This window comes from Oncorhynchus mykiss, chromosome 2 (genome assembly GCF_057628025.1).
Source record: "Oncorhynchus mykiss isolate SJ-2025 chromosome 2, ASM5762802v1, whole genome shotgun sequence".
Taxonomy (NCBI): Eukaryota; Metazoa; Chordata; class Actinopteri; order Salmoniformes; family Salmonidae; genus Oncorhynchus; species Oncorhynchus mykiss.
The window spans coordinates 18,520,001-18,530,143 of NC_143023.1; positions in this window are offsets into that span (position 1 = coordinate 18,520,001).

A 10,143-nucleotide genomic window follows, 5' to 3' on the forward strand; every position below is an offset into this window, starting at 1 on the left:
TCCTCACCTGCTCTCTCTTTCTCTGCCTCCCACCTCCTCACTAGCTATCTCTTTCTCTGCCTCCCACCTCCTCACCTGCTCTCTCTTTCTCTGCCTCCCACCTCCACATTAGCTCTCTCTTTCTCTGCCTCCCACCACCTCACTAGCTCTCTCTTTCCTTGCCTCTCACCTCTTCAACTAATCTCTATTTCTCTGCCTCCCACCTCCTCACCTGCTCTCTCTTTCACTGCCTCCCACCTCCTCACCTGCTCTAACTTTCTCTGCCTCCAACCACCTCACTAGATCTCTCTTTCTCTGCCTCCCTCCTCCTCACTAGCTCTCTCTTTCTCTGCCTCCCACCACCTCACCTGCTCTCTCTTTCTCTGCCCCCCCACCACCTCACTTGCTCTCTTTCTCTGCCCCCACCAACTCACACGCTCTCTCTTTCTCTGCCTCCCACCTCCTCACCTGCTCTAACTTTCTCTGCCTCCCACCACCTCACCTGCTCTCTCTTCCTCTGCCTCCCACCTCCTCACCTGCTCTCTCTTTCTCTGCCTCCCACCACCTCACCTGCTCTCTCTTTCTCTGCCTCCCACCTCCTCACCTGCTCTATCTTTCTCTGCCTCCCACCACCTCACTAGCTCTCTCTTTCGCTGCCTCCTACCTCTTCAGCTGCTCTCTCTTTCTCTGCCTCCCACCTCCTCACTAGCTCTCTCTTTCTCTGCCTCCCACCACCTCACCAGCTCTCTCTTTCTCTGCCTCCCACCTCCTCACCTGCTCTCTCTTTCTCTGCCTCCCACCTCCTCACCTGCTCTCTCTTTCTCTGCCTCCCACCTCCTCACCTGCTCTCTCTTTCTCTGCCTCCCACCTCCTCACCTGCTCTCTCTTTCTCTGCCTCCCACCTCCTCACCTGCTCTCTCTTTCTCTGCCTCCCACCTCCACACTAGCTCTCTCTTTCTCTGCCTCCCACCTCCTCACTAGCTCTCTCTTTCTCTACCTCCCACCTCCTCACCTGCTCTCTCTTTCTCTGCCTCCCACCTCCACACTAGCTCTCTCTTTCTCTGCCTCCCACCTCCTCACTAGCACTATCTTTCTCTGCCTCCCATCACCTCACCAGCTCTCTCTTTCTCTGCCTCCCACCACCTCACCAGCTCTCTCTTTCTCTGCCTCCAACCACCTCACTAGATCTCTCTTTCTCTGCCTCCCTCCTCCTCACTAGCTCTCTCTTTCTCTGCCTCCCACCACCTCACCTGCTCTCTCTTTCTCTGCCCCCCCACCACCTCACTTGCTCTCTTTCTCTGCCCCCACCAACTCACACGCTCTCTCTTTCTCTGCCTCCCACCTCCTCACTAGCTCTCTCTTTCTCTGCCTCCCACCTCCTCACCTGCACTCTCTTTCTCTGCCTCCCACCTCCTCACTAGCTCTCTCTTTCTCTGCCTCCCACCTCCTCATCTGCTCTCTCTTTCTCTGCCTCCCACAACCTCACCTGCTCTCTCTTTTTGTGCCTTCCACCTCCTCACCTGCTCTCTCTTTCTCTGCCTCCCACCTCCTCACTAGCTCTCTCTTTCTCTGCCTCCCACCTCCTCACCTGCTCTCTCTTTCTCTGCCTCCCACCTCCTCACTAGCTCTCTCTTTCTATGCCTCCAACCAGCTCTCCTGCTCTCTCTTTTTGTGCCTTCCACCTCCTCACCTGCTCTCTCTTTCTCTGCCTCCCACCAACTCACTAGCTCTCTCTTTCTTTGCCTCTCACCTCTTCAACTAATCTCTCTTTCTCTGCCTCCCACCTCCTCACCTACTCTAACTTTCTCTGCCTCCCACCACCTCACTTGCTCTCTCTTTCTCTGCCTCCCACCTCCTCACCTGCTCTAACTTTCTCTGCCTCCCACCACCTCACCTGCTCTCTCTTCCTCTGCCTCCCACCTCCTCACCGGCTCTCTCTTTCTCTGCCTCCCACCACCTCACCTGCTCTCTCTTTCTCTGCCTCCCACCTCCTCACCTGCTCTATCTTTCTCTGCCTCCCACCACCTCACTAGCTCTCTCTGTCGCTGCCTCCTACCTTCTCAGCTGCTCTCTCTTTCTCTGCCTCCCACCTCCTCACTAGCTCTCTCTTTCTCTGCCTCCCACCACCTCACCAGCTCTCTCTTTCTCTGCCTCCCACCTCCTCACCTGCTCTCTCTTTCTCTGCCTCCCACCTCCTCACCTGCTCTCTCTTTCTCTGCCTCCCACCTCCTCACCTGCTCTCTCTTTCTCTGCCTCCCACCTCCTCACCTGCTCTCTCTTTCTCTGCCTCCCACCTCCACATTAGCTCTCTCTTTCTCTGCCTCCCACCTCCTCACCTGCTCTCTCTTTCTCTGCCTCCCACCTCCTCACCTGCTCTCTCTTTCTCTGCCTCCCACCTCCACACTAGCTCTCTCTTTCTCTGCCTCCCACCTCCTCACTAGCACTATCTTTCTCTGCCTCCCATCACCTCACCAGCTCTCTCTTTCTCTGCCTCCCACCACCTCACCAGCTCTCTCTTTCTCTGCCTCCAACCACCTCACTAGATCTCTCTTTCTCTGCCTCCCACCTCCTCACTAGCTCTCTCTTTCTCTGCCTCCCACCACCTCACCTGCTCTCTCTTTCTCTGCCTCCCACCTCCTCACCTGCTCTCTCTTTCTCTGCCTCCCACCTCCTCACCTGCTCTCTCTTTCTCTGCCTCCCACCTCCACACTAGCTCTCTCTTTCTCTGCCTCCCACCTCCTCACTAGCTTTCTCTTTCTCTGCCTCCCACCTCCTCACTAGCACTATCTTTCTCTGCCTCCCATCACCTCACCAGCTCTCTCTTTCTCTGCCTCCCACCACCTCACCTGCTCTCTCTTACTCTGCCTCCAACCACCTCACTAGATCTCTCTTTCTCTGCCTCCCACCTCCTCACTAGCTCTCTCTTTCTCTGCTTCCCACCACCTCACCTGCTCTCTCTTTCTCTGCCCCCCCTCCACCTCACTTGCTCTCTTTCTCTGCCCCCACCAACTCACATGCTCTCTCTTTCTCTGCCTCCCACCTCCTCACTAGCTCTCTCTTTCTCTGCCTCCCACCTCCTCACCTGCTCTCTCTTTCTCTGCCTCCCACCTCCTCACTAGCTCTCTCTTTCTCTGCCTCCCACCTCCTCATCTGCTCTCTCTTTCTCTGTCTCCCACCTCCTCACCTGCTCTCTCTTTCTCTGCCTCCCACCAACTCACTAGCTCTCTCTTTCTTTGCCTCTCACCTCTTCAACTAATCTCTCTTTCTCTGCCTCCCACCTCCTCACCTGCTCTCTCTTTCTCTGCCTCCCACCTCCTCACCTACTCTAACTTTCTCTGCCTCCCACCACCTCACTAGCTCTCTCTTTCTCTGCCTCCCACCTCCTCACCTGCTCTAACTTTCTCTGCCTCCCACCACCTCACCTGCTCTCTCTTCCTCTGCCTCCCACCTCCTCACCTGCTCTCTCTTTCTCTGCCTCCCACCACCTCACCTGCTCTCTCTTTCTCTGCCTCCCACCTCCTCACCTGCTCTATCTTTCGCTGCCTCCCACCTCCTCAGCTGCTCTCTCTTTCTCTGCCTCCCACCTCCTCACTAGCTCTCTCTTTCTCTGCCTCCCACCTCCTCACCTGCTCTCTCTTTCTCTGCCTCCCACCACCTCACCTGCTCTCTCTTTCTCTGCCTCCCACCACCTGACTAGCTCTCTCTTTCGCTGCCTCCTACCTCCTCAGCTGCTCTCTCTTTCTCTGCCTCCCACCTCCTCACTAGCTCTCTCTTTCTCTGCCTCCCACCTCCTCACCTGCTCTCTCTTTCTCTACCTCCCACCACTTCACCTGCTCTCTCTTTCTCTGCCCCCACTACCTCACTAGCTCTCTCTTTCTCTTCCTCTACCACTTCACCTGCTCTCTCTTTCTCTGCCTCCAACCTCCTCACCTGCTCTCTCTTTCTCTGCCTCACACCTCCTCACCTGCTCTCTCTTTCTCTGCCTCCCACCTCCTCACCTGCTCTCTCTTTCTCTGCCTCCCACCTCCACACTAGCTCTCTCTTTCTCTGCCTCCCACCTCCTCACTAGCTCTCTCTTTCTCTACCTCCCACCTCCTCACCTGCTCTCTCTTTCTCTGCCTCCCACCTCCACACTAGCTCTCTCTTTCTCTGCCTCCCACCTCCTCACTAGCACTATCTTTCTCTGCCTCCCATCACCTCACCAGCTCTCTCTTTCTCTGCCTCCCACCACCTCACCAGCTCTCTCTTTCTCTGCCTCCAACCACCTCACTAGATCTCTCTTTCTCTGCCTCCCACCTCCTCACTAGCTCTCTCTTTCTCTGCCTCCCACGACCTCACCTGCTCTCTCTTTCTCTGCCCCCCCACCACCTCACTTGCTCTCTTTCTCTGCCCCCACCAACTCACCTGCTCTCTCTTTCTCTGCCTCCCACCTCCTCACTAGCTCTCTCTTTCTCTGCCTCCCACCTCCTCACCTGCTCTCTCTTTCTCTGCCTCCCACCTCCTCACTAGCTCTCTCTTTCTCTGCCTCCCACCTCCTCATCTGCTCTCTCTTTGTCTGCCTCCCACAACCTCACCTGCTCTCTCTTTTTGTGCCTTCCACCTCCTCACCTGCTCTCTCTTTCTCTGCCCCCACCAACTCACCTGCTCTCTCTTTCTCTGCCTCCCACCTCCTCACTAGCTCTCTCTTTCTCTGCCTCCCACCTCCTCACCTGCTCTCTCTTTCTCTGCCTCCCACCTCCTCACTAGCTCTCTCTTTCTCTGCCTCCCACCTCCTCATCTGCTCTCTCTTTCTCTGCCTTCCACAACCTCATCTGCTCTCTCTTTTTGTGCCTTCCACCTCCTCACCTGCTCTCTCTTTCTCTGCCTCCCACCACCTCACTAGCTCTCTCTTTCTTTGCCTCTCACCTCTTCAACTAATCTCTCTTTCTCTGCCTCCCACCTCCTCACCTGCTCTCTCTTTCTCTGTCTCCCACCTCCTCACCTGCTCTAACTTTCTCTGCCTCCCACCTCCTCACCTGCTCTCTCTTTCTCTGCCTCCCACCACCTCACCTGCTCTCTCTTTCTCTGCCTCCCACCTCCTCACCTACTCTAACTTTCTCTGCCTCCCACCACCTCACTAGCTCTCTCTTTCTCTGCTTCCCACCTCCTCACCTGCTCTAACTTTATCTGCCTCCCACCACCTCACCTGCTCTCTCTTTCTCTGCCTCCCACCTCCTCACCTGCTCTATCTTTCTCTGCCTCCCACCACCTCACTAGCTCTCTCTTTCGCTGCCTCCTACCTCCTCAGCTGCTCTATCTTTCTCTGCCTCCCACCACCTCACTAGCTCTCTCTTTCGCTGCCTCCTACCTCCTCAGCTGCTCTCTCTTTCTCTTTCTCCCACCTCCTCACTAGCTCTCTCTTTCTCTGCCTCCCACCACCTCACCAGCTCTCTCTTTCTCTGCCTCCCACCTCCTCACCTGCTCTCTCTTTCTCTGCCTCCCACCTCCTCACCTGCTCTTTCTTTCTCTGCCTCCCACCTCCTTACCTGCTCTCTCTTTCTCTGCCTCCCACCTCCTCACCTAATCTCTCTTTCTCTGCCTCCCACCTCCTCACCTGCTTTCTCTTTCTCTGCCTCCCACCTCCACACTAGCTCTCTCTTTCTCTGCCTCCCACCTCCTCACTAGCTCTCTCTTTCTCTACCTCCCACCTCCTTTCCTTCTCTCTCTTTCTCTGCCTCCCACCTCCTCACTAGCACTATCTGTCTCTGCCTCCCATCACCTCACCAGCTCTCTCTTTCTCTGCCTCCCACCACCTCACCAGCTCTCTCTTTCTCTGCCTCCAACCACCTCACTAGCTCTCTCTTTCTCTGCCTCCCACCACCTCACCAGCTCTCTCTTTCTCTGCCTCCCACCTCCTCACCTGCTCTCTCTTTCTCTGCCTCCCACCTCCTCACCTGCTCTCTCTTTCTCTGCCTCCCACCTCCTTACCTGCTCTCTCTTTCTCTGCCTCCCACCTCCTCACCTGCTCTCTCTTTCTCTGCCTCCCACCTCCTCACCTGCTCTCTCTTTCTCTGCCTCCCACCTCCACACTAGCTCTCTCTTTCTCTGCCTCCCACCTCCTCACTAGCTCTCTCTTTCACTACCTCCCACCTCCTTTCCTTCTCTCTCTTTCTCTGCCTCCCACCTCCTCACTAGCCCTATCTGTCTCTGCCTCCCATCACCTCACCAGCTCTCTCTTTCTCTGCCCCCCACCACCTCACTAGCTCTCTCTTTCTCTGCCTCCCACCACCTCACTAGCTCTCTCTTTCTCTGCCTCTAACCACCTCACTAGCTCTCTCTTTCTCTGCCCCCACCACCTCACTAGCTCTCTCTTTCTCTGCCCCGCACCACCTCACTAGCTCTCTCTTTCTCTGCCTCCCACCACCTCACTAGCTCTCTCTTTCTCTGCCTCTAACCACCTCACTAGCTCTCTCTTTCTCTGCCTCCCACCACCTCTCTAGCTCTCTCTTTCTCTGCCTCTAACCACCTCACTAGCTCTCTCTTTCTCTGCATCCACCTCCTCACCTGCTCTCTCTTTCTCTGCCTCCCACCTCCTCACTAGCTCTCTCTTTCTCTGCCTCCAAACCACCTCACCTTCTCTCTCTTTCTGTGCATCCACCTCCTCACCTGCTCTCTCTTTCTCTGCCTCACCACCTTCTCACCTTCTCTCTCTTTCTCTGCCTCCCACCACCTCACTTGCTCTCTCTTTCTCTGCCCCCCACCACCTCACTAGCTCTCTCTTTCTCTGCCTCCCACCTCCTCACCAGCTCTCTCTTTTCCTGCCTCCCACCTCTTCACCTGCTCTCTCTTTCTCTGCCTCCCACCTCCTCACCTGCTCTCTCTTTCTCTTCCTCCCACCTCCTCACCTGCTCTCTCTTTCTCTTTCTCCCACCGCCTCACCTGTTTTCTCTTTCTCTGCCTCCCACCTCCTCACCTGCTCTCTCTTTCTCTGCCTCCCACCACCTCACTAGCTCTCTCTTTCTCTGCCCCCACCACCTCACTAGTTCTCTCTTTCTCTGCCTCCCACCTCCTCACCAGCTCTCTCTTTCTCTGCCTCCAACCACATCACTAGCTCTCTCTTTCTCTGCCTCCCACCACCTCACCAGCTCTCTCTTTCTCTGCCTCCCACCTCCTCACCTGCTCTCTCTTTCTCTGCCTCCCATCACCTCACCAGCTCTCTCTTTCTCTGCCCCCCACCACCTCACTAGCTCTCTCTTTCTCTGCCTCCCACCACCTCACTAGCTCTCTCTTTCTCTGCCTCTAACCACCTCACTAGCTCTCTCTTTCTCTGCCCCCACCACCTCACTAGCTCTCTCTTTCTCTGCCCCGCACCACCTCACTAGCTCTCTCTTTCTCTGCCTCCCACCACCTCACTAGCTCTCTCTTTCTCTGCCTCTAACCACCTCACTAGCTCTCTCTTTCTCTGCCTCCCACCTCCTCACCTGCTCTCTCTTTCTCTGCCTCCCACCAACTCACTAGCTCTCTCTTTCTCTGCCTCCCACCTCCTCACCTGCTCTCTCTTTCTCTGCCTCCCACCACCTCACTAGCTCTCTCTTTCTCTGCCTCTAACCACCTCACTAGCTCTCTCTTTCTCTGCCCCCACCACCTCACTAGCTCTCTCTTTCTCTGCCTCCCACCACCTCACTAGCTCACTCTTTCTCTGCCTCTAACCACCTCACTAGCTCTCTCTTTCTCTGCCTCCCACCACCTCACTAGTTCTCTCTTTCTCTGCCTCCACCACTTCACCTGCTCTCTCTTTCTCTGCCCCCACTACCTCACTAGCTCTCTCTTTCTCTTCCTCTACCACTTCACCTGCTCTCTCTTTCTCTGCCCCCACCACCTCACTAGCTCTCTCTTTCTCTGCCTCCCACCACCTCTCTAGCTCTCTCTTTCTCTGCCTCTAACCACCTCACTAGCTCTCTCTTTCTCTACATCCACCTCCTCACCTGCTCTCTCTTTCTCTGCCTCCCACCTCCTCACTAGCTCTCTCTTTCTCTGCCTCCAAACCACCTCACCTTCTCTCTCTCTCTGTGCATCCACCTCCTCACCTGCTCTCTCTTTCTCTGCCTCACCACCTCCTCACCTTCTCTCTCTTTCTCTGCCTCCCACCACCTCACTTGCTCTCTCTTTCTCTGCCCCCCACCACCTCACTAGCTCTCTCTTTCTCTGCCTCTAACCACCTCACTAGCTCTCTCTTTCTCTGCCTCCCACCACCTCACTTGCTCTCTCTTTCTCTGCCCCCCACCACCTCACTAACTCTCTCTTTCTCTGCCTCCCACCTCCTCACCAGCTCTCTCTTTTCCTGCCTCCCACCTCTTCACCTGCTCTCTCTTTCTCTTCCTCCCACCTCCTCACCTGCTCTCTCTTTCTCTTTCTCCCACCTCCTCACCTGTTTTCTCTTTCTCTGCCTCCCACCTCCTCACCTGCTCTCTCTTTCTCTGCCCCCCACCACCTCACTAGCTCTCTCTTTCTCTGCCTCCCACCTCCTCACCAGCTCTCTCTTTTCCTGCCTCCCACCTCTTCACCTGCTCTCTCTTTCTCTGCCTCCCACCTCCTCACCTGCTCTCTCTTTCTCTTCCTCCCACCTCCTCACCTGCTCTCTCTTTCTCTTTCTCCCACCTCCTCACCTGTTTTCTCTTTCTCTGCCTCCCACCTCCTCACCTGCTATCTCTTTCTCTGCCTCCCACCAACTCACTAGCTCTCTCTTTCTCTGCCTCCCACCTCCTCACCTGCTCTCTCTTTCTCTGCCTCCCACCACCTCACTAGCTCTCTCTTTCTCTGCCTCTAACCACCTCACTAGCTCTCTCTTTTTCTGCCCCCACCACCTCACTAGCTCTCTCTTTCTCTGCCTCCCACCACCTCACTAGCTCACTCTTTCTCTGCCTCTAACCACCTCACTAGCTCTCTCTTTCTCTGCCTCGCACCACCTCACTAGCTCTCTCTTTCTCTGCCTCCCACCACCTCACTAGCTCTCTCTTTCTCTGCCTCTAACCACCTCACTAGCTCTCTCTTTCTCTGCCTCCCACCACCTCTCTAGCTCTCTCTTTCTCTGCCTCTAACCACCTCACTAGCTCTCTCTTTCTCTGCATCCACCTCCTCACGTGCTCTCTCTTTCTCTGCCTCCCACCTCCTCACTAGCTCTCTCTTTCTCTGCCTCCAAACCACCTCACCTTCTCTCTCTTTCTGTGCATCCACCTCCTCACCTGCTCTCTCTTTCTCTGCCTCACCACCTCCTCACCTTCTCTCTCTTTCTCTGCCTCCCACCACCTCACTTGCTCTCTCTTTCTCTGCCCCCCACCACCTCACTAGCTCTCTCTTTCTCTGCCTCCCACCTCCTCACCAGCTCTCTCTTTTCCTGCCTCCCACCTCTTCACCTGCTCTCTCTTTCTCTGCCTCCCACCTCCTCACCTGCTCTCTCTTTCTCTTCCTCCCACCTCCTCACCTGCTCTCTCTTTCTCTTTCTCCCACCTCCTCACCTGTTTTCTCTTTCTCTGCCTCCCACCTCCTCACCTGCTCTCTCTTTCTCTGCCTCCCACCACCTCACTAGCTCTCTCTTTCTCTGCCTCTAACCACCTCACTAGCTCTCTCTTTCTCTGCCCCCACCACCTCACTAGCTCTCTCTTTCTCTGCCTCCCACCACCTCACTAGCTCACTCTTTCTCTGCCTCTAACCACCTCACTAGCTCTCTCTTTCTCTGCCTCCCACCACCTCACTAGCTCTCTCTTTCTCTGCCTCCACCACTTCACCTGCTCTCTCTTTCTCTGCCCCCACTACCTCACTAGCTCTCTCTTTCTCTTCCTCTACCACTTCACCTGCTCTCTCTTTCTCTGCCCCCACCACCTCACTAGCTCTCTCTTTCTCTGCCTCCCACCACCTCTCTAGCTCTCTCTTTCTCTGCCTCTAACCACCTCACTAGCGCTCTCTTTCTCTGCATCCACCTCCTCACCTGCTCTCTCTTTCTCTGCCTCCCACCTCCTCACTAGCTCTCTCTTTCTCTGCCTCCAAACCACCTCACCTTCTCTCTCTTTCTGTGCATCCACCTCCTCACCTGCTCTCTCTTTCTCTGCCTCACCACCTCCTCACCTTCTCTCTCTTTCTCTGCCTCCCACCACCTCACTTGCTCTCTCTTTCTCTGCCCCCCACCAC